We start from the raw sequence: 25,004 nt of genomic DNA on the forward strand, positions 1-25,004 counted from the left end.
TATGTCAATCATTGATAGGTTGACTGCTGACAGTAGCATTTGGGAATAATATGTGCATTTTCTTTTTCCATTAAAGAATGGGTCAGGCTGGGTGTGATGGCTCATGCCTGTAATCCCAGCAGTTTGGAAGGCCAAGGCAGGTGAATCACCTGAGGTCAGCAGTTTGAGACCAGCCTGACCAACATGGTGAAACCCTGACTCTACTAAAAATACAAAATTTAGCCAGGTGTGGTAGTGCACACCTGTATTCCCAGCTACTTGGGAGGCTAAGGCAGGAGAATCGCTTAAACCTGGGAGGCGGAGGTTGCAGTGAACTACTGCACTCCGGCCTGGGTGAAAAAGCAAGACTCCATCTCAAAAAAAAAAAAAAAAAAAAAAAAATTTAAATTTCAGAGACAAACTGCTTGCAGCAATCAGGAGGCCTCAAGGGTAAGAGGCATTATTCTTATATGAGTGGGAACGTTGGCCAGCAGAATGAACTTCCATTGGCAAACTCATGAAAAATCAGATGCTTGGTGCATAATATTGGAAATTAAAATTATTTTAATGGAATTTTATTCTCTGATTCAAATATAATTAGAGAGCTCTAAATCCAAAGAGAGTATTTAAAATGCCCAACTTCATTTAAAAATTTTTGGTGTGAACAACCAGAAAAATGATTATTATTTTCTTCTCAAAAACTATCAATAAAATAATCTAAATTTCAGGTGTACTTTGGGAAATACCCAGAATGCATTTCTTCAATGGTAAAGTACTTGCTATTGAAAAGTTTACTCATCCCCCAACAATATTATAACTGCTGAATGAAATTTCTAAGAGTACTAGAGGTAATAATGCAATTATCCCAGTGTTATTTGGTCAGAAATTTTAGATTATCATTCATGTTATTTTGCTTATAACCAAATATCATTGATTGCAGATTTCAGGGTTGATAAAATTTTTTAGTTCATTTTTTATCTAATAAGGGTTACATTTAAGAGTCAGGGCAGTGACTCTATCCTATGTATACTTAATTGATGTGGTTGCATTACACAAAACCAACATATCTGTGTGTGTGTGCATGCACACATGCGCATGTACACACGCACACCCACATATATACATATAAATGCCCTATTTTTAATTAAGTTAGATATTTGTATTAACACATACTAGTGATAAATACTTGACATTCTAAAATCCATTTCTACTCTCTTTGCATGGCCATAAAATGTTAATTTATGTTATGACAAGTAGCTAAATTTCTAAGTATGTAGTGGATAGCTGATATAGCCTATAATATGTGCATATCAAAGCACAGTTAAGAAGTATAAAATATTTTCCTTTTTGTTGAGGAGGAAATTGATTTATCAGATTTCCTTTTTCTTCCTCATAACTTAAAGGACAATAGGCTTTGGCACAAATCAACCAAGGGGTGCTAATGGGGACACAAAGGGAAAGAGAGAGTGATTGTTGAGATCACAATTCATGTAGGGTCCTAGGGGATGAGATCACCTACTACAATAGAAAACATGCTGCTGACCTAACCTTAGATACTGCCAAAGGAAGTAAGACTTAGAAGACAATGAGTAGACAGAACTGAACCTTCCTTTGGAGCAGAGGTGCAAGGCCAATTACGGAAGAAGGCATATTTCAGACAACTGAGGGAGAGTGCTGGCAGCTCTAGCAGGATAGAGCTGGATGGACTCAACCAGCGTCAGCTTGGCTTTCTGAAAGCATTGCACTTTTGGGATTGAGCTTAATGCCCTTACAAAGATTTTATGCTTTTAGAGTTTCCTCTTGACATTAGACAAAAAATAAGGTTTGTGATCCAAACAGTCAACCTAGAAGCATTTACTGAGTGGACTACAAAATATTTAGCATGATGGAAGCAAAATGACAGCTATGAAGAACTGTCAACAAATGCTCTGTAATGAGGAGTCTGACTCCCATTTTTGCTGTCTGACTGTTGATAGATTTTAAGCCTCACCCCTCTGCTTTCCCTTGTAGTCACATCTCTACAAGTTCATTAAAAAAAAAAAAAAAAAGCCCGGGTGCTTTCTCCTTTGGCACCAGTGAGACATCCAAACCATGGAAACGCCTGCGCATATGGAATGCTCACCCTGGAACCACCGTGAATCATAATAAAGACCCAAGCCAATCGCCTTTCCTGGCCCTTGCAGACCATTTCTGACCTTGAGAGGTCTGCCCTGCTCTCCCAGAGACCTCAGTTATGTAAGTAATCAGCCTTTCCATACCCTCTTTGTGTGTGTGTGATTTCGTCAGCCTTGCCATCTGAACTTTGGGTGGGGGTCAGTCCTGATTTTGCAAGGTAGTTATAACATAGTTATTATCTGTAGGGAGCATACAGTGACTTGGAATGACATACCATCTGCATAGTCAGTTTCATGTGGAGCATCCTACCAGCACACGATGGCCTTTAATGAATGACATTAACTATTACAATGTTTGCATTTGTTAATATCCCATATCAGCCCGTGAACCATGAACTGATTATTTTTGTTGTCCTTTTGTCGCCTACATAGAAGGTGTTTAATCTGGGACTCTTTGCAGGCTATTTTTTGACAGTTCTTCATGAGGATGAAGGTGACCTTCCCTGAAAGTGAAACCAATTCTTCCTTTATAGGCAGTGGAGGTTAGGCTGAATATCAGGATTTTCTTATCCTGAAGAAGAGAATTTTGTATATTCTAAAGTTCCTACATCGTATATTATATATATGTATGTATAGGTATGTCTTCATATATACATATGAGAGACAGGATGTCACTTTTAAAGACATACGTATATGTCTTCATATAATATATATATATCATATATATGAAGTATCTCACTTTACTTCAAAAGTGAGATACTTCATATATATGATATATATATCTCACTTTTGAAGTTATATAGGATACAGGATCTTCATTTTGAAGACTATATATGTCTTTATATATTATATATATTTTGTGTGTGTGTGTGTGTGTATATGAGACAGGGAGACAGGACCTCACTCTGTCACCTAGGCTGGGGTGCAGTGGCATGATCTTGGCTCACTGCAGCCTCCACCTCACTGATTCAAGTGATTTTTGTGCCTCGGCCTCCCACGTAGCTGGGATTACAGGTGTGCACCACCACGCTTGGCTAATTTTTGTATTTTTAGTAGAGATGGGTTATTGCCATGTTGGCCAGGCTGGTCTTGAACTCCAGGCCTCAAATCATTCACCTGCTGTGGCCTCCCAAAGTGCTGGGATTACAGGCATGAGCCACCGTGCCAAGCCTGAAGTCATATTTTAATGAGCTGAATGATGGGATTCATAATTGAAGGGGATAAAGGTAAAGAGAGTAATAAAATTTATGGTGTGAAGGATAAGTGGGTATGGGGAAGAAAGTTTTGGGAAAGTAGGAGAGATGAGAAACAAGAAGATCTTGACCCCAGAGGCATCCTAAGATGAAAGAGAGGATCCAATTTGGAAGTTGCCACCTAGCAGTTCTAGGAAAGTTAATCAAGAAAGACTGCTGTGAAGGATGCTATTTAAGTTCTCAGAACCTGTATCTTTACGTCCAGCATCTCATTCTTAATTTAAATAAAGACAAATCTATTTGCACCAAGGATCCAACTGGTTGACCCAGAAACAATGCTCATTTCGTGAAATGTGTATCACTACAGTAACTCTGCAGAGATAACTAGAGGGTCAAAGAGGACCACTAAACATACAACATGGTGCTGAGAACAAGATCCCAAATCTTCACTTAAGGGATTAAGAAGTATACGGCCTACCCTGAGCTATGCAAAGCTCAGGAGCATATAAAGCAGATCCTACTGTTATAGCTACGTATGAATAATTAAACTACATTTTATGAAGCACTAATGGTCTTAGCATAGACAAAGTGTTAGAAAAAAATGATAGTTCTTCAGAAAAAAATATAGCCTGAGGGATATTATAAAAAGTATAGTTAAAGAATAAAATGAGCTGGTTTTTCAGAGGTGGGGCTGTCAATAGCAAGGCCAGAAATCTAGAATGTGCTACAGGGAAAAGGGCTATCAAGAACTCAAACTATGATGAATTATGCAGATTGAGAAGCAAAAGGAAATGTTGGTAAGGAGGGGTGGGATCAAGAAACCAAGAAGAGGAACTTGGATTCAATACACCTGCCCACAGGGAAACTTGATAGTTAATTATTTGTATTTGCATGTCTTCATAGAATATATCTATCCTTTTAAGTATTCAGATCCCATTTAGTGTCTTACATAAGCAAAAATATATATTTATGTGCTAACTAGAAATAAGCTCTTGATAAAAACTGAGAGTCTTTGGGTTATTTGTCATTTAACCCACACACTTGTTTATCATATTTGCATTGTCATACAAAGAATCTGGTTTTGAATTTACAAAAGGGGCAAAAAAAAGATTTGCTTCAATTCAAAAAAAGTCTTATGAAGGACAAGTTATGGAAAATCCTGAGGATCTGCCAGAGGTGTGTATGTTTTAATCTCAAGCAAGATGCACAGGTGTTGCATTGCATTTTCACTAACTCTAAGGCAGGAAAATCTGAAGCCAGACCAGTTAATATATAATCCTAGGCCATTCCAAGTGGTCAGTGCAGTCAGTCTAAAAACAACCTCTTCTGTATGGGTTTTTCTAAACCAGGGAACGTGGGAATCTGAGAGGAAAATAACATATGACCCTATGAAATATAAGATCACTACAAAATTTGCAAATTGCATAAGAATATAATCTAACATGAAAGAAATAGTCAATAGATACAACTAAAGAGAATATGTATCCCCACAGCACATGATATACTAAAACAATTAGGAAAGATTGATACTATTCCAATTATTTGAAGTTTAAACCTAGGCAAACTGGTGTGTGGTGCAAAAGCCAGGATAAACGTTATCTCTGGGGTGGGCAGAGAGAGCAGTAACTTAGAGTGGCCCAGTGGGGCTTCCAAGATGCTGTTAAGCTTTTATTTCTTATTATAGGTATTGGTTATTCAAGTGTTTTTTTCTGAATTTGTGAAAATGTATTGAGCTACATGATTATAATTTGTACTGTATTTGTTACGTCAATAAATAGTCAAAAGAGGCTGGGTGCAGTGGCTCAAGCCTGTAATCCCAGCACTTTGGGAGGCCGAGACGGGCGGATCACGAGGTCAGGAGATCGAGACCATCCTGGCGAACACAGTGAAACCCTGTCTCTACTAAAAAAATACAAAAAACTAGCTGGGCGAGGTGGCGGGCGCCTGTAGTCCCAGCTACTTGGGAGGCTGAGGCAGGAGAATGGCGTAAACCTGGGAGGTGGAGCTTGCAGTGAGCTGAGATCCAGCCACAGCACTCCAGCCTGGGCGACAGAGTGAGACTCTGTCTCAACAACAACAAAAAATAGTCAAAAGATACAAAAAGATATTTACAGATATATGTAAATTAAGAAAGTTCACCTCTCCAAGATGTATTCTGAAAGAACTGTTACAGGTTATACTTCAGCTGGAAGGAATTTGAATGCTGAAGGAAGACACTGGATGCAAAAACCAACAGTGAACATGAAAAATGCTCAACGTCATTAGTTATTAGGGAAATACAAATCAAAATCAAAGCCACTTCATACCTAACTAAGATGGCTATAATAAAAATATGGCAATAGTAAGTGTTGAGAATATGGAGACATTGTTAAGAATGTAAAATAGTGCAGCCAATTTTGAAAAGTTTGGCAGTTTTTCAAAAAGTTAAATATAGAGTCATCATGTGAGCCAGCAATTCTACTCAGAAGTGTATACCCAAGGGAATGTTAAATACAGTAAGAAGTTCTTCTTCAAAGGTTTAGCTTATCTAAGTTCCCTTGTTCTTTGTTTCCTGCTTTTAAGGTGGAACTTTCTTATTCTTTATGTCTCCCTATCCTGGTCTCAGTAAACATCTGCCCATCAGTTCTAATCTATAGAGCCCACGTTCCATATCTGCTGCTCACCCTGTAAATTACCCCTCCCACCACAATGGTTTTTCCCATCAAAACTGTCGTTCTTGCCAGTGTAACCCCCTTCCTGCACCCTTCAAATTAGCCAACCAGGACCAGTTTAGATTGTGCAGTCCAGCTCCAGCCAATGGAGACAGGACACAGTAGTAGAAACCAATTGCATTGGATATAAAAACCTCTGCTTTTCTTTATTCAGTGTGCTCTTGCCATTTCTCCATCCGTGGAGAAATTTACATCCTTCTATAGAAGTAAATTGCCTTGCTGAGAAAACTTTTGCTGGAGTGCTGATTATTCTTTGCGGCACCGAGCATTTGTTTCTAACAAGAATTAAACATATATTCAAACAATCTAAATGTCCATCAGCTGTTGAATGAACAAAATATAGTATACCATACAATAGAATATTATTTGGCAATAAAAAGGAATGAATTACCGATACAGGCTACAATGTGTTTAGTAACAAAACATGAGGCATGTGAAATAAATCAGCCACAAAATGCTATATGTTATACAATTCCATTTGTAGAAATCCAAAATAGGCAATTCATAGAAATAGATTAGGGGCTGCCAAGGTCTTGGGGATGAGAAAATGGGAAGTGACTACTAATAAGTACTTGATTTTTTTATAGTAATGTTTTGCAATTAGATTGTGATGATGGTGATGTACTTTCTGAATATATTAAAGCTACTAAATGGCCCATTTTAAAATAGTAAATTTTATAGGATGTTAATCATATATGGTAAAAATTCCAAAAAATAAACAATGGCAGGCAGGGAAATTGATAAAATGTGAGCAAGTATGAATAACCACTGCCATAAATGTAAAAACAATATTGACTAATATGGGTGAAGGTTAAAAGCCAGGAAGAATTAGCCACTATGCTAAAATTATTAATGAGAAAGATGAGATGAGATGGTAAGGAGCCAATCAGTTATGAGTTGTAACTAGTTGATGATGCTTTTTATAAAAGAATGTAGTTGTGTTAGACTTCGTATGTTCTCTAAAGTTAGAAAGCTTATGGTAGAAGCTATCAGAGATCTTTCTTTATTGTACAGCTGTTATGTTAGCTTCCTAGAATGAAGCAGGCATATTTCGCAGATGTGCATTGCAGTTCTGGAAATATGTTGGCACTAGTCACATATTTATTGGGAGGTTACTTTTGTTGTTTTTCATTTTATAACTATTGGAAATGATTCACTTCAGTTTTCTTCTATGATATGGGTAGAGGAGATAAGCTGAGACAGCTAAGAAAGTCTCAGTGCTGATTTTCACTCTGAAATGCACAAGTTTGGAGAAAGGGAAAAGCAGCAATGCCCCAAGGCTGGTCCTCCATTTCCCTACAATGATGTGAGGATAAGGGGACTGAGCCATGTGAGTTGTCATTTTTATTTTTAGGGATTTTTTAATGTTTTTCCCCATGAATGTATACATGTCATTAGTGATTCCAAATAGACAATCTTGGTGTATTTTTTCAAAAGTTTGTTCTGTGGGGATGGATAAAAAGAACATGCCATAAAATTTACTATCTCAACAATTTTAAGTGTACAGTTCTGTGGCATTAAGTACATTCACAATGATGTGCAACTATTACCCCACTCATCTCCTGAATGTTTTCATCTTCCCCAGCTGAAACTCTGGCTCATTAAACACCAACCCCCTCATCTCCCTCACTGCTTGGCCCCTGACAACCACTCTTCTGCTTTTTGTCTTTTTGGATTTGACTACTCTAAGAACCGCATAGAAGTGGAATCATACATATATGTCCTTTTGTGACTGGATTATTTCATTTAGCATAATGTCCTCAAGATTCATCCATGTGATAGCATATGTCAGAATTTCCTTCCTTTTTAAGGCTGAATACTATTCTCTTGTGTATCTACACCACACTTTGCTTAGCTGGTCATCTGTTGATGGACACCTGGATTGCTTCTACCATGTGGATTTGCCATTTTAAAAATGCCTTTTACCTCAAAGTAAACTGAATAGCTTTTTGAGTATTTTATAGTGTTATATTTTCAATCATGTTCCCTAATCTCAAGAAGGCATTCTGACTTCATACATTCATACACATCTACTACTCTCATTGACTAACATTTCAAGGCATTATATACATAAAAGCATGTTCTAAAAATTAAAAATAAAGTGACATAGCAATAATATTCTTAATAATTTGGAAAATTTGTGGCTGACTGTTCATTAGTTCTTTTTAACTAGTTGACTCATTTGTTGAACCCTTTAAGTCAGACACTATTCTAATCTCTATATTTATTTTCCACAGGTTATGGGGGTACAGGTTGTATTTGGTTACATGAGTAAGTTCTTTAGTGGTGATTTGTGAGATTTTGGTGCATCCTTCACTGGAGTATATGCTGTACCCTATTTGTAGTCTTTTATCCCTCGCCTCCTTCCCACCCTGTCCCCAAAGTCCATCCTATCGTTCTTATGCCTTTGCATTCTCATCGCTTAGCTCCCACATATCAGTGAGGAAGTATGATGTTTGCTTTCCATTCCTGAGTTACTTCACTTAGAATAGTAGTCTACAATCTCATCCAGATTGCTGCAAGTGCCATTATTTCATTCCTTTTCATGGCCAAGTAGTATTCCATTGTGTGTGTATGTGTATGTGTGTATACACATACATACATACATACATACATACATACATATATACCACAGTTTCTTTATCCACTTTTTGATTGGTGGACATTTGGGTTGGTTCTACAATTTTGCAATTGCAAATTGTGCTGCTATAGCAAGCAGAATTCTATCAGACATTCAAAGAAGAATTGGTACCAATACTTTTGACACTATTCCGCAAGCTAAAGAAAGAGGGAACCCTCCCTAATGCATTCTGTGAAGCCAGTTTCACCCTAATACCAAAACCAAGAAAGGACATAACCAAAAAAGAAAACTACATACCAATATCCCTGATGAACATAGATGCTAAAATCCCTTAACAAAATATTAGCTAACCAAATCCAACCACAGATCAGAAAAATAATCCACCATGATCAAGTGGGTTTCATAACAGGGATGCAGGGATGGTTTAACATATGCAAGTCAAAAAATGTGATACACCACATAAACAAACTTAAAAACAAAAATCACACGATAGTGTCAATAGATGCAGAAAAAGCATTCAGGAAAATCCAGCATTGCTTTATGATTAAAACTCTCAGCAAAATCAGCATACAAGAGAGATACCTCAATGTAATAAAAGCCATCAATGACAAACCCACAGCCAACATAATACTGAACAGGGGAAAGCAGAAAGCATTCCCTCTGAGAACTGGAACTAGATGAGAATGCCCACTCTCACCACTCCTCTTCAACATAGTACTGGAAGTCCTAGCCAGACCAATCAGACAAGAGAAAGAAAGGGTATCCAAATCGGTAAAGAGGAAGTCAAACTCACTGTTTGCTGATAATACGATCATTTACCTCGAAAACCCTAAAGTCTCCTCCAGAAAGCTCCTAGAACTGCCTGTAGTCCTAGCTACTCGGGAGGCTGAGGCAGGAGAATGGCGTAGACCCGGGAGGCGGAGCTTGCAGTGAGCTGAGATGCGGCCACTGCACTCCAGCCTGGGCGACAGAGCGAGACTCCGTCTCAAAAAAAAAAAAAAAGAATTCCGCAAAGTTCCTGGATGCAAGATTAATGTACACACATCAGTAGCTCTTCTACATACCAACAGTGACCAAGTGGGGAATCAAATAAAAAACTCAACCCCTTTCACAAGAGCTGAAGAAGAAACATAAAATACTTAGGAATATACCTAACCAAGGAGGTGAAAGACCTCTACAACAAAAACTACAAAACACTGCTGAAAGAAATCATAGACTACACAAACAAATGGAAACACATTCCATGCTAATGGATGGGTATAATCAGTGTTGTGAAAATGACCATACTGCCAAAAGCAATCTCCAAATTTAATGCAATCCCCATCAAAATGGCACCATCATTCTTCACAGAATTAGAAAAAAACAATTCCAGAATTCATATGGAACAAAAAATAACTGGCACAGCCAAAGCAAGACTAAGCAAAAAGAACAACTCTGGAGGCATCACACTACCTGATCTGAAACTAAGGCCATAGTCACCAAAAGAGCATGGTACTGATATCAAAATAGGCAAATAGAACAATGGAACAGAATAGAGAACCCAGATACAAACCCAAATACTTACAGTCAACTGATTTTTGACAAAGCAAAACAAGTGAGGAAAGGACACCCTTTTCAACAAATGGTGCTGCGATAATTGGCTAGTTCTTTTTAGATTGCTGTTCTTCTTACTATATTGCTTACCAAGCAATTGAAATAGGAGTTGTGTAATGCCACGTTTTCCATTATCTTTCTATGCTTGTGTTTTTTGTGTCCTTAGCATTATCTTCAGTTTATAGTCCTTTATATAAATATTTTTATGCTACTTCCCCATTTGGGAAGGGGTTAGCTTAATTGAAATGACATATTATTGTTCAAAAACTCACTCACCTGGTCATTTGTGATTTTCGGTAAGTTTCATTATGCATCTAGCCTACCCTGGCATCTCTCCATTGGAAACTGCAGTCTTTCTTGGGATACCCAGCAAATCATAGCGGACACAGCAGCATCAGGTTTATGGATCCAAGTGAGGGATGTCAGTGTCTCTCTGCATTATTGAGTGTTACTAAAGTTAATTTATTTCTTATTTTTTGAAAATTGTAAGACATACATTATTTTAAGTGGGTATTTAAATTCTTTTTACACCAGATTCAATGGTTTATTTGTGCGTCCAGATTTGGGAGCTGTGAGTTCGGTTATGCAGCCCTGGGCTATCTGGGGATGCAGTTTAGCACACTGTGGTGAAAGCAACCTGGCGCCCATCAAGCTGAAGCTGCCTGCCATCAAAGTTTGTATGACTCAACACGTGTAAAAAAATTTTTTTTTTTTTTTTTAAATACGGAAGATCTGGCTATATCGGGCTTACACGCCTGAATGTCAATTATTAGCTGGAGCTGAGTTGTAACAGCCTTATATTGTAAAGGTTACCAAATGTTACCAAATGGTATTTATTATTGGAAGACAATTTGAAGATTTTTATAGATTTCAAAGAGAACGTTTAGGCATCATGAAAGAAAATGTAGGTATAAAAAACTCAGTATCACTGTAAAATTTCAATTTACAATAAAAATTAAACATGGAAACATTTTTGATTATGTGGAAAATGGCGATACCACCTTTAATTTAAGGCAAAATAAAATCTCTTCAAGATAGTCCAATAATTGAGGGCAACCCAAACATTGTCTGCTTCTGAAGGTTCTGGGTTTCTTTTCCAATCGATGATGACATCATCATTTGGAAGGGAATATGTAGCATGAGATGCCATGATCACCAGCATAAAAATGGAATTGAAAGAAGTTCATGGTAAGTCTCAGCACAGGGCTTCACAGCTACACAGGAGGTAGGTTGGGGGCATGGTCATAGCTTCCCTTAAAGGTGAACAGACTTGCTAAACAGATGGAGAGAACAAGCCACCCAACACAATAGGAGCCATATCCTGGGCTTGTGATTAGAACATCCTCCAGCAAGGAGGTAGAAGAGCAAAAGGGAAAATCCTCAAATTCATGCAAGTGCAGAAACCCATGATTAGTGTCCTTGGACTGACCTGTGCTCATTATAATAGTGAAGAACCCACACCTGGGTGGGGATTTATGATGCTAATAAGACGTGTGATGTATGTACTAGCATGCTCAACCACAGCGCACGTGCCACCCGAAGACAGCCCAGAACATGCTTAGCAGCAGCACCCCTTTATGAATAACCAGGTCAGACTACCATAAGGGGGCTTCCCCAGTGTCACTCAGTGCTGTCTCACTTTTGAGCGACCTGCTCTGATCAGCTGGCAGAGTGCACTTTTGCTGTGCAATCAAGTCTCTTGCTAACTTTTCCTTTGGACTCACTCTCAAATTCTTTTGCATGGTGAAGTCAAGAACCTGAGCCAGCTCACCAACTGTACATCAAGGGATTAGAGCTGAGAGAAGTTGTCAGTGCTTAAAACTCTGGAAGCCCAGTAGCTAAGACACATCCTCTCCAATTCACGAGCATTTTAGACACACACACACACTCATCTCCCAGAAGGCATCTGTGTGTGGGGGGGAGGTAGTGTAATAATTTATTTAAAAGACTTTATTTATGGTCTCCAATACTGACATAATTACCTACTAACTGCATGACTTTCCACATTCGTAAAACAGGGATAGTAATAGTATCTGTCTTTTAGAATTGTTAAGATTATTTTGACAAGTTCCTACAGAAGTCTGCAAACATTTCTGTAAAGGACCAGATACTAAATACATTTAGGCTTCATAGATCATACAGTCTCTGTCACAATGACTCAAACTAGCACAAAAGCAGCTGTAGACAATAGGTAAACAAATGAGCTTAGCTATGTTCCAATGAAACTTTATTTACAAAAACAGGCAGTGGGCTGAATTTGGCCTATGAGCCACCATCTATTGACAACACATGTAGCAGTAAGCTTAGCTCTGTGCATGGTATAGAATTAACACAAGAGGTGCAGTCAGAGGTCAAGACTAGCAGCTCACAGCAAAGTCTGAAGCCTCATCTTTCCCCTTGAATATTTTTACTTTATGAATTTCTTATGCTCATCTCTTTTTCTCATATGGTAGAGAACAAAGCTTGGGTTGTAGAGGCAGGCAGACCTGGGTCAACCTTGATTCTGTTTTATTCATTCAACACTTATTGAACACATACCATATTCTAGGCACGAGCTGTGCACACAGGGAGCCTACTTAATCTTCCTTGCCTCAGTTTCCTCCTATGCAGTTAAGTTCGACGAGGGCAGAATTTACTGTATCTCTAGTAATTTGAGCTGTGTTTGACACACAGTAGGCTCAAAATATAAGTTTAATGCAAATATTATACTTCATATGTTATTGTCAAAATAACAAAAATACAATGTTTAACATAGCAAATAGACAATGCTCTAAAATGTCACTTTTCTTACTTCCCAAGAAGATGTAGTTCAAGAAATTTGACTGGCATCCTTTCTTTTTTTTCTATTTCCCCTAACAGATTAAATAAATAGCCTTTTTAGGTATAGCTATAGAGATACAGTTAATCGGTTTGGAGAGAAATGGTATCGGCTAAAACACATTTGAAAAAAAAGTCATCATCACCAGGGTCACCTTTTCAAACTCAAAGCTGAAAATCTGTAATCTGCCTACAGAAGATCTCTGCCGCGCATGAGAGGGTGAAGCAGTGGGTTTTTCTGCTGCCTCTGGAGGAAGATATATCTGCTGTAGGTATCAATTCAGCCATGGAGAATAATTTAATCATACTTGTAAATGACATTCCAACAAAAGGTCATCGGATCTATCAGACCCTCATCAACTTAGGGAAATTAGACCTGCTTTATTGATGCTGGGAAGTGATACAGCACCTTACTCTGACTCGGTAGGAAACTAGGGAATCAAAATATGTCTGAGCCCAGCAGCGGAGTGCTGGAGGCCAGGCAGGCTAAGCAGAGAGAGTATCAGGCGCCTCTCTAGTTGCAAATTCCCAGACCAGCTGGGGGATTTCTGTCCTTTTTTTTTTTTTTTTAAATTGTAACTAAGTAAACATGTAACGAAGTGGTGATAATGTAAGCGAACCATTTCATGAGACCAGAGATCTAGATCCTACTAAAGCAAGCATGGAGGAAAAAGCAAAAAGGAAGAACTCTCAACATCTGTTGTTTAGTCAGGCAAGAGGCATTTGCTATGACAATGCAGTCACTTTCCAGGGTAAGAGGTTGGTTATAGGAGGCTAAAAGACAAAGCCTGCGTTAATATATAGTGCTGGCATAGCAGCTGAATGGGGAATTTCGATCTGGCCTCTACAGCCGTGTGTGTCCCTTGGCAAGTTACCTATTTTCTAAATTTTAGTGTTTTCATCCATAAATTATACAGTATCTCCCCATTTTTATCATTTTGGGGGAGGATTAAATGAGAAAATGTAGTGAAGAAAAAAGTTCAATGAATGGCAAAGAACAAGCAATGAATACGAGTTAATCTTTAATATTGTTATTCAGATACCAAGTTCTAGATGCTAACTTCTGTAATATTTTTAGTTTTATTTATGAGATTCAAGCCAAAGAAATTATCCAGTGTGAATGTTAGTGTTAAATTTTTAAAAGAGATCACTGGGGATGATTTTTGCATTTATGTTGTACTGAAATCTGCAGTCTCTGGACACATCATGATTAGAGTTTTGACCATGGAGGAAGAAATAATTCATTTAACTGAATTTAAAAAAAACCCAAAAAACAGAAAGGAAGCATAGATAGTGTTACTAGGTTTCTATTTCTGCATAAGCAATCTCACGTACTTAGCTCATAAGGTAACTCAGTAACAAAGTTAGATCCCATTTATCTATTTTGGCTTTTGTTGCCATTGCTTTCGGTGTTTGAGTCATGAAGTCTTTGCCCATGCCTATGTCCTGAATGGTACTGTAGCTTCTGCACAGCAAAAGAAACTATCATCAGAGTGAACAGGCAGCCTACAGAATGGGAGAAAATTTTTGGAATCTATCCATCTGACAAAGGGCTAACATCCAGAATCTACAAAGAACTTACATTTACAAGAAAAAAACAACCCCATCAAAAAGTGGGCAAAGAATATGAACACACACTTCTCAAAAGAAGACATTTATGCAGCCAACAAACATAAGCTCATCCTCACTGGTCATTAGAGAAACGGAAATCAAAACCACAATGAGATACCATCTCACACCAGTTAGAATGGCAATCATTAAAAAGTCAGTAAACAACTGATACTAGAGAGGACGTAGAGAAATAGGGACACTTTTACACAGAGTAAATTAGTTCAACCATTGTGGAAGACAGTTTGGTGATTCCTCAAGGATCTAGAACTAGAAATACCATTTGACCCAGCCATCCCATTACTGGGCATATACCCAAAGGATTATAAATCATTCTACTGTAAAGACACATGCACACGTATGTTTAATGCAGCACTGTTCACAATAGCAAAGACTTGGAACTGACTCAAATGTCCATCAATGATAGACTGGATTAAGAAAATGTGGCACATATACACCATGGAATACTATACAGCCATAAAAAGGATGAGTTTATGTTGTTTGCAGGGACATGGATGAAACTGGAAACCATCATTCTCAGCAAACTGACACAAGAACAGAAAACCAAACATTGCATGTTCTCACTCATAAGTGGGAGTTGAACAATGGGAACACATGGACACAGGGAGGGGGCTATCACACACTGGGGCCTGTCAGGGGATGGGGGGCTAGGGGAGGGATAGCATTAGTAGAAATACTAATGTAGATGACAGGTTGATGGGCACAGCAAACCACCATGGCCCATGTATACCTATGTAATAAACTTGCACATTCTGCACATGTACCCCAGAACTTAAAGTACAATTAACAACAACAACAACAACAACAAAAACGAAGTTATTTTCTTGCAGTTTTCTGGTATGTTTTAGCTGGTTTCTTTGTGCAGGATCTCACAATTCTGCATTCAGGTGTCAGCCAGGGCTGTGATTTCATCTGAGGCCAGGAGTCCTCTTCCAGGCTCACTGGTTGTTGGCTGAATTCAATTCATTGCAGTTATAGGGCTGACCCTTAGTTCTCCATGTTCCCTACCACATTGGTTCACTGCACAGCGTGGCAGTTTTCTTATTCAACACCAGCAGGAGAATATATTCTGCTGCCTCGAATGTCTCTAACTTCTGGTCTCTGACCCTAGAGACTCTTTTTAAAGGGCTCACTTGCTTAGGGCAGACCCACCCACACTCAAGGAGAAGGTATGATGCTAAGGCATCCACATCCAAGGAGAATTTGGGGGCCATTTCAGAATTCCACCTAATGCAGATAGCAAATGAAAATTTTACCAAGTTACTGAAACTTTGTTTGGTTATTAAATCAATAGCAGACAGATGGGTCTTCACAGGCAAAAAGTCATAGTTGGTAGCTAAACCTAGTTCCTTTCTCATTCTAAGAATATGATCTCTCCCTATGCTACAGCTATATGAGGAGGAATAATTCACTCAAAATGTATCTGGGGGGAAATGAGGAAGCCATCACCATAGTCATGCATGCCAAGATATCTTAATGCAAGATCTATTTTTCCTGATTGTATATGGACTCTCGTTTGCAATCCTATTTCTGACACCTCCATGAGGACCATTATTTGATCTCATCTAGGGGGGAACAATAAAATTGGCCTAATTTAGTGGGCAAGTTTCCAGCTTTGTGGTCTGATTCATTATACCTAAGAGTTCAAAACCCTATTTCTCTTCTCAGTTTTCCTGTAGTTTGAAAGGAACTATGCATGGCTATATTCTCCTGATTGCCTGAGCAGTTGCTTCAACTCAACCCAGTCTGAATTATCACTAAGCCTCCAGCCTGACATGTTGATCTATCCAGAGTCTTTGCTGAAGCTGCCTAATAGGAAACCCGATGATAACAGAGAATAAGTCATGTCACCTCTCCATACCCAGAAACTATAGAGCCTTAGCCAGTGTTTATCCAGAGCTTGTCAGATTTATCTTTCAGATTCTGGGGGAAAATGCATGAATGATATGAGCCCAGCGGAAAACTCTAAATGTATGTGGGTGTGCCATTCAGAGCCTCAGCCAATTACTCAGGATTCATTATGCAATGGTGCATTTTTTTTTTTCAATATTTCTTTTGCAGAGTTTCAGCAATTTTAGGCATTTCTGGATATTTTTTTCCTGGAATCTCATTCTGCAAGTGCTAATTTGAGATGTTGATGCTGGTGACAGCACACAACACACAGCACGCACATGCACAAGCATACCAAACGAACACACACTACATATTTTCATTATATAATAATTTAAAATTTTAATATAAATATTGGTACAGTCAGAGCACTCTTTCCTTCAGTGCACTTGTTATAGAATGCAATTACAAGTGTATTTATCTGATTCTTTATTTTCTGTCTTACCTGCTAAGCTCCATGACAGCAGGGCCTCAGTTTGCTTTGCTCACTATGTTATTTTTATTGCCTAAAACAGTGACTATCATAAAATGAAAGGTTAGAATGTATTTGTTGAGTTAATGGTTCAGTGATAAAGTACATGAGTGTATGTGAACCTCCAAATGCATTTTATATTCAAGATTCTCTATATTGTGGCATTATTTAACTCCCCAATATTCTAACAAACCCCAACTTTAACTAACTTCAGAACAAGAGCATGTTTGTTGTAAGAATTAGAAATTGCTAAAAGCCACAAATTTACCCATTACCTAGAATTAATTAGTCTTATAGTTTGATTTATATACTTCTACCCTTTTTATTTATTGCTGTACAAAATTGAATGTCTATGATATTTATCAACTACCTCTTTAATATACCTACTTTAATATATTGAGGGCATTTTTTATACCATGAAATATTGTCCTTTAATTCAATGTTTAATAGTTATGTGACATTCTATCTTATGGTTAAATAATAATTTACCTAATTTATCCTCTATTTTCTTTCACATTAAATTTCTTTTAAAAATGTTGGTGTCCCTGAATGCCACACTGCTAGACAGAGAGCTTACAACTTATGGTCTCCAGTAGATGTGTCTTTTGCTTTTCTTTCATAGTAATACCAAATCTTAGTATTTTAAGACAATTTTTAATTTATTAGGTAAAAGTAATATGCTTGTGACTTTCATATTCCCTTCCTAGGTTATCAATGTGATTGAATATCGTGATGGACAATTTGATGTGTCAACATGGCGAGGCCACAGTTCCTAGTTATTCAATCAAATAGTTGTCTAAGTGTTGCTGGGAAGGTACTTTGTAGATATAAGTCCATAATCAGTTGATTTTAAGTAAGAGATATTATCATAGATAAGCTGATCAGGCCTGATCCAATCACATAAAAGGTTTCAAGAGAAAGAGCTCAGGCTCTCTGAAGAAGAAATACTGCCTGAGGACAGAGTCTCAGCCCATGTTTTAGAGTCTCAGCTTCCTGAAAACTTGCTCCCCAGATTCTAGACCTACCCAACCAGACATCACAGTTGCCCAAGCTGAGTCCTTGCAGTAAATCTCTCAGTAAGTTGCTCTTACTCTATTTTTTGTATGAACCTTGCTAATACAAACTTTTTAAAGTTTTAATTTTGTGAATTTCCCATTTATTTTCCTTGCCTGTATTTTTATTGGCGTATGCTTCTGTTTATTATAAATGGGATAAGTTCTTTATTAGGTAGCTTTTCTCCCCATCCCCACCACCATTTCCAAATGCATAGGCTAGAGAATCTGATGGCTCATTTTAGGTCGGCAGCTTACCCCTGGTTCAGTCACCCATGAACAGGGTAATGGGATCAAGCTACCCAAACTGGCTTTTCAGGGCCCCTTCTGCGAACCCCTCTTGAGTGAGGTATGAAAAGAACACTTTCTAGGAGAAGGAGTCCTTGCCTCTTGGGCTGTACAGAACACTACATTTGAAATCTTGACTAAACTATATAAAACAAACTTGTCTGTTGAACACCTCAGGCAAGGTATAGATCACCTTTCTATAAAATACAAGGCTATGATCATTAAAAAAAATTGTTTCCACTATTAAATATATTCTGGAGGTGGACATCTGTTGTTTTCTATTTGGCAGCAATGCCCCACTCCCATTCCTGCTAAGAACAGCACCCTGAATTTTCTTTGTGAAGGGACCTTTCTTTCATTCTCAGTCATGTGGCTCACACAGAATGCTAATGTCTTCTTGTCCATAGCCTTTCAGAGCTGGATGCATAAGTCAAGCAGCATCGATGCCAATGACCTGTGAGGAAACATTTGAGGAGGAGACGCTACCTCTCTTTTCTGAAGAATCAAATAGGTGACTCGTTCTAATTCTCTTGGGTGTGTGAAAGGAGGATGAGAGCTTTGAACCTACAGCTACTGTTTATAACTGTGAGGAGATGTCCTGAGATTTCCAGATAGGTCTCTGTCTGAGGATGTAGTCAGTATTTAGAAAACAGAACAGAGGGATAAAGAGAAAAATCATCTGTTGCTTGACTAAAGTTGCTGGATCTAGCCTCACCTGAAGAGATGTATCTTGGACTTTTCTGTTACATGACCTGACATCTTCTCTTTATATTAATCTACTTACTTGGACTTTTCATGACTTGAAATTAAATATTTTTGTGGACACAATTTTTCATGTGGACTTATGTATTCAATTTTAGCTGAATCATCCATAAAAAATATTTTTGTAAATGGTTCATCAAATACTCCAAGTTAATGCTTACTTTTATCTTTCTTTCCCTTAATCTGAAAACTGCACAATTCAATATACTTTATTTTGAAAATAAAACATTGAGTTTTTATGCCAAGGGTTGTGACATACTAGGAAGAAAGAAATCCAACAGCCAAAGTTACCTGAAGGAAAATAAATATTTAAAAAGACTGCGAGAGAAAAGAATAACTCTAAGAAAGTCAAAGATTTTGTCACTTGGCCCGAGGACCTTCTTGCTATAAAGAATCTATAGGTGGTAATCCATATGTCATAATCACTACACAGCAGTCAGGAGAGATGAGAGAAATTAGAAAACAATGCTTTCTTTTCTGGAGAAGAAAGACATAAATATTGAAATAAAATACTAGGAAGGAACACAAAGGAAGGTAAAAAGGCTACTGTTTCATGCAATAATTAAGACAAGACAGAATACAAAATAGAGTAAAAGAGAGACTTTTTCATTCTCCAAAAGTGAGCTGGACTTTTTTATGGATGTTTCTATTTGAGAGTGGGAATCAGTGGGAAGTGAGTGAAATGGTATTTATGGATGAATGGCAGTTGCTTATATTTAAGAGACAGTGCAGATTTTTTCCCCTCCCTAAATAGTGCAAACTCCAGGGGGATGGGTGGGCATTATAAAAATGATAAGAAAAATGTAAAAAGATACTTGATAACTTAGACTCTTATCATCCAACTAATCTACTGTTTTCATCTTATTTGGTTAGCATGTCAGGTCTTGCCACATACACCATTATAATGTCATAAGACTATTAGTCTTAACAATATTGGTAGTAATAGTAGCTAACATTTATTGAAAACTTACACCATACAAAGTATTATCGATTAGTGTCTCCCCAAAATGCTATGTTGGGATTCTAACCCTCAGTACCTCAGAATGTGACCTTCTTGGGACATAAGATCTGTACAGAGGTAATATGGCTAAAAGGAGGTCATTAAAGTTGGCCCCAATCCAATCTGACAGGTGTCATGATAAAAAGGGGAAATATGAAGACAGACATGTACAGAGAGAGAATGTCATGGGAAGATGAAGGGAGAGATTGCGGTGATGCTTCTACAAGCCAAGAAACGTCGAAGATTGCTAGCAAATTACGAGAGCCAAGGGAAGTATATGGAACAGATTCTCCCTCACAGCCCTCAGAAGTACTCAACTCCACTAGTGCTTGAATCTGAGACATCTAGCTTCCAGGACTATGAGACAATAGATTCCTGTTGTTTAAGCCACTCAGTTTACAAACTAGCAAACTAACACACCAAGCAATGGATTAAACAAATACACATAATATCAGTTAAATACTCAAAGATGCCCTGTAGAGGTGGTTACTCATTTCATCCCCATTTTGCAGATGAGAAAGAAACAGACTGAAAGAGATTAAGTATGCACAGCTCCTAAGTGGGAAGTTGGGGGTGCTCCTCTGGGTCTGTCCAATGCAGAGGGCAGAGATCATATCTCCCTCCGTTTTATCTGACAGTTTTATGTCTGCCACTTTTAGCACAGGGTCCAGTGCATTCTCAGTGAGTACATATTGAATAAATAGTTATGGTTCTATGATCCTCATACAAATTTAATGATAACACAAATAACACAACAGTTTGTTATAGGAATGTTCTATGTTCCTGCATAGTCATCATCATTTTTATTTTTATTGGTTCTATAAAATTTAATCAATTTCATGTTACTGCAATTTATTTGGTCATTCTCTTATTGTGGGGCATTTGTGTTCATTTCAATTTCTACTATTATAAATAACACCACTATGAATGGTGTCATGCCCAGGCATTTTTCTAATTTTTGAGGATAGAAATGTTTCTTATTATGATAAACCATTAAGTGTTTGAACATTTCTATGATTTTAAAATTTATCAAATTAGCTTACAACAGATCAAAAAGGAACTCTTTATAGTAAGGCATAAGTGTAAATATTTTATAAGATTCACCTCCACATTGGGTTAACATTCACCATGATTTTAAAATCTTATTAGTGAGGTTATAATTGCTTTGAGTTTAGTCATTTTAATTTCAAGCCCACTTTAGCAAGTATCCTAACCACGCTCTTTCTCATTCTCTTATTGAAATGTAGATTAATTTTGGACTTCCAATAACAAAGCTAGTTCTAAATCCTGAGGAAAGTTATACAGAAGAAAGAAGACATTGATTAAATCAGATTATCAGTCAACTGATAAAGTCGATGAAACTGAAGTCAAATTGAACTAGTATACCAATTTAGTTAAAACACCTGTTTTGATTAATATAAGTGGGTACAGATACAAAGTATACATCACAAATTGATCAAATAACAGCATCTAGCATCCAATTGAAATTTCATATAGTTAACAAAGGTAAGTTCTAATATGTTTCAGAATTACATCAAAATTACATATACACAACCGTGTTGCTAATTAGCCTAAAACTGTTAAATGTGTAAAATGTGAAAGTTGGTTAACAGAAAAGGTACTCCAAACATGATTTTTTTTTCTTAATTCTAACAGATAGAAGACAAAATTCAGTCTGCATTTGAGAATGTTAGAAGTTGAATGATCCTTGACCACACTCAATCTATTTTTCTATCTCTCAGTGATTATATTCGGCTCATGAAAAAGAATAAATTAGACATGCTGGACCCAAGCTGTGAATTATCTGAGTAAATGTGCTAAAACAAGGAATATCCTTGTCATCCTCTTTACCATCACCAAGAGGCTACTGCGAGGCTGGAAGGGCAGGTGGGGAGCAAGAGGGGAAGGCGGAAGGAGTAAAGATGAGAAGAGGGAGAGACAAGAAGAAAGCAAGCAAGCAAGGAAGAAAAAGAAAGAAAAGACGGAAGGAAGGGGACAGAAGAGGAAGGGAGTATAGAAAGAGAAAAAGGACGGAAGAAATAAAACAGACAGAAAGGAAGTAAAGAAGGAAAGAAAAAGTGGAGAGAGCTCACAAAAGGAGGCAGGCAGGAAGAAAAGGAGGAGGAAATCAACAACTGAGCGAGGAAGGAAGAGAGGGAAAGATGAAAGAAAACAATTTTTGGCACATAGGTAGGTGAAGATTGTTGGCACACACAGAAAACTCATTTCTGTATAAATATTCAATTAATTTCAAAGTCCAATGTTCTAATTACATTGATAGTGCCTTATGAGTTGAAATTAATTAAAACATTACATTCAAAACAAATAATAATTGCATTTAACCTTTTTCCCCCCAAATACAAGGAAGAATCTTTAAATGGTAACATCATTTGGAAAAGTTCAAGCCAGGCATTTCTCTGAATTGGTCAATGGCATCTATCTATAAGAATACTTAATTCCTTTGCAACTGTCCAGAGAAAATGAAAGGAGGCAACAAATGAACTTCTGACTAAAGCCAGAAACCAGTGTAGCCCTGAATCCCTTTAAAAACATTTCCAATGTCTTTAATATTATTTCAGCCTAGCTTGTTATTGCACACACTTTAAGAGACATTATCCTTAAAAATGAAAACCCTGCACTTTCCTCTCCTGCTGTGATAATGGAAAAACTAAACTGATTTGGTCAAAGTTTCCAAGATTTATTTTCTTCCCTTCGGCATTACAGTAAATGATTAGGCAGAAACAAAACAGGAAAATCTTCATTCTCTATGAGCCAGCAGTGGCTCAAAGGGAAGTAGAAAACAACGGTTGTCTCTGAGCTGCAATCTGCTTCATCTAACACCAATAAAGCTTGTCTGGACAGGTGTATTTATAGACTGCAGAGTGAGTAGATACAAATATTTGAATACCTTTTATTTAGTAGCAATGTCTATTCTAATGTTTTATTTTTTTGTCTTTTCCAGTAATTGGTGTGGATGCCTAGAAGAACTGAATTAATTGCATGAGCAAACTTATTATATTGTTTAGGTTAGTTCTAGACCAAGTTGGGAAAATGTAATTGGACTAATATATAAAGAAGTTATTTTTTAGTTCATTTCTTCATTCTTTCAAATATCCACTAACTTTTTTTTTTAATCAAAATATTTTTCTATGTGCCAAGCATTACTCAAGATTCTTGGGATACAGTGGTGAATCTGTTATCATTTGACACATTAATTATGTGAATAATTATCAAAAACAGCAAAAAATTATCTAGAACAATAAGCATCTATTACTGCTCATCAGCCTATGGGGCACCTAGGTTGCCGTTCTCATCTGGGTTCACTCACAAATCTGCACTCAGGTACCGATAGGGTGCACAGATGAGCTAATCTTGGCTGGGCCCTCCCGCTTGTTTGGGGGCTTAGTTGGTTGTTGATGGGTCTAGAATGGCCCCTCCTAGGACAACTAGACTCTCTCCTATAGTCTTTCATCCTCAGCTTATCCAGAGTTTTATCTCCTAGTAAAGCCAGAGTACTAAGGAGGAAGTGGAAAGCACTTGAACCTATGCTCAGAAGTCACCTACTACCAGTTCTTATGCATTCTGTTAGCTAAAGCAAATTAAAAACCAGTCTAGATTTCAGGGCTCAGGGACTAGACTTTACCTCTTCAAAGATGAGGTGCAAAGCCACATTGTAAGGGGTAAAGATACAGGAAGGGGAATAATCAAAGCCATTTTTGCAATCAATCTTCCATAAGTGATGAGTGAAACCTAATGCTAGAGGCAGAGAAAATAAGTACACAAATAATTTCAGATATTGATTGGTGATCTGAAGAAAACAGAGTGGTGCCACAGTTACACCACTCAGAGTGGTGCCACAGTTAGGTGATTCCTGAGACTGGGTGGCGGGGGGATGGGGAGGTTGTCAAGACAGCATTTATAAAGAGGAACCAGCCATTAAAGATCTCTGGGAATAGCTTTCCAGGCAGAGAAAACAGCATGTGCAAGGGTCCTGAGTTAGAAATAAACAATGAGTTTAAGGAAGAGAACTATAAGCAGAGCATTAATATCACTGGATAAAATTTCCAGAGAGATAAGTCTGGCTGCGGTGGAGAATAGATTATAGTAGGAGAGGATATGGTCAAGGAGAGGTGACTGGTTTGGCTAGTTATTTTCACTTAATCTTACTCCAAGATCAAACACATTCACCAAAGACTGTAATGAAAATTTCTTAGTGTAGAAAGAATTTTCACATTGAAGGTTTTTATTAATTTTTGAACAACACATGAGAAATTAAAATGAAGCTAAGGAAGACACTTGAAAAACAATAGATGCACCTCTGTTAGAATGTCAATGATTTTGGGTGTTATATGGATAGACTGAAAGATACATTTATCTTAATTCTGTGCATTGATTTGAGAGTTAAGTTCCACTTAAGACAAATGTTTTTGGTGTATCATTTGCATTACTGAGATAAACCTTGCTTTTCAAACACATGTAAAGGAAAGATGAGTTACAGGAAAAAATGAAATTAATAATATAGGGGAGAATAGGGCTGGGTCTAAGGTAAGGCAAGAATGTACAAGATTTAAAAGTGCACTCATAGACACTTCCCATTATCACAGGGCCCTTCTTTTGGTAAAAAAAGAAAGGTGGAGCTAGTCAGTTTGTCTTCAGGGTACTCTACTCTCCCCTTTCTTCTGCTTCCTTCTATTTCTCCTTGGCTGTCTTTGTCTTTGCAAAGTGACCATGACATGCCACTGGGAGGGAGAATGTTAAGTCTCTTTAGATTCATTGTTGGTACTTTGCTTGATAGCACAGTGAAATTCAACAAGAGGTGAGCAGTTATACATTAGTTGCTAGGTGAAAAATCTAAAATTATATCAATGCATTTGTACTTTATGATGGTAAAACCCATTTGGTCTATCTTCCACTATGAAGGGG

General features: G+C 37.6%; 1 long non-coding RNA gene across 3 annotated transcripts in view; it reads left to right on the plus strand.

The window, feature by feature from the left end:
- The first annotated feature begins 581 nt into the window (after positions 1 to 581).
- Positions 582 to 25,004, plus strand: part of LOC105470635 (uncharacterized) — a 51,825-nt gene continuing 27,402 nt past the window's right edge. The window contains exons 1-4 of one of the 3 annotated variants that reach the window (XR_011613225.1): positions 582 to 2,214; positions 17,687 to 18,055; positions 18,727 to 22,271; positions 23,044 to 23,107. This is a non-coding gene — a long non-coding RNA (uncharacterized lncRNA). The remainder of the gene's footprint in view (positions 2,215 to 17,686; positions 18,056 to 18,726; positions 22,272 to 23,043; positions 23,108 to 25,004) is intronic. The other 2 variants (XR_011613226.1, XR_011613224.1) reach the window with 2 other exon arrangements.

Source organism: Macaca nemestrina, chromosome 15 (genome assembly GCF_043159975.1).
Source record: "Macaca nemestrina isolate mMacNem1 chromosome 15, mMacNem.hap1, whole genome shotgun sequence".
Taxonomy (NCBI): Eukaryota; Metazoa; Chordata; class Mammalia; order Primates; family Cercopithecidae; genus Macaca; species Macaca nemestrina.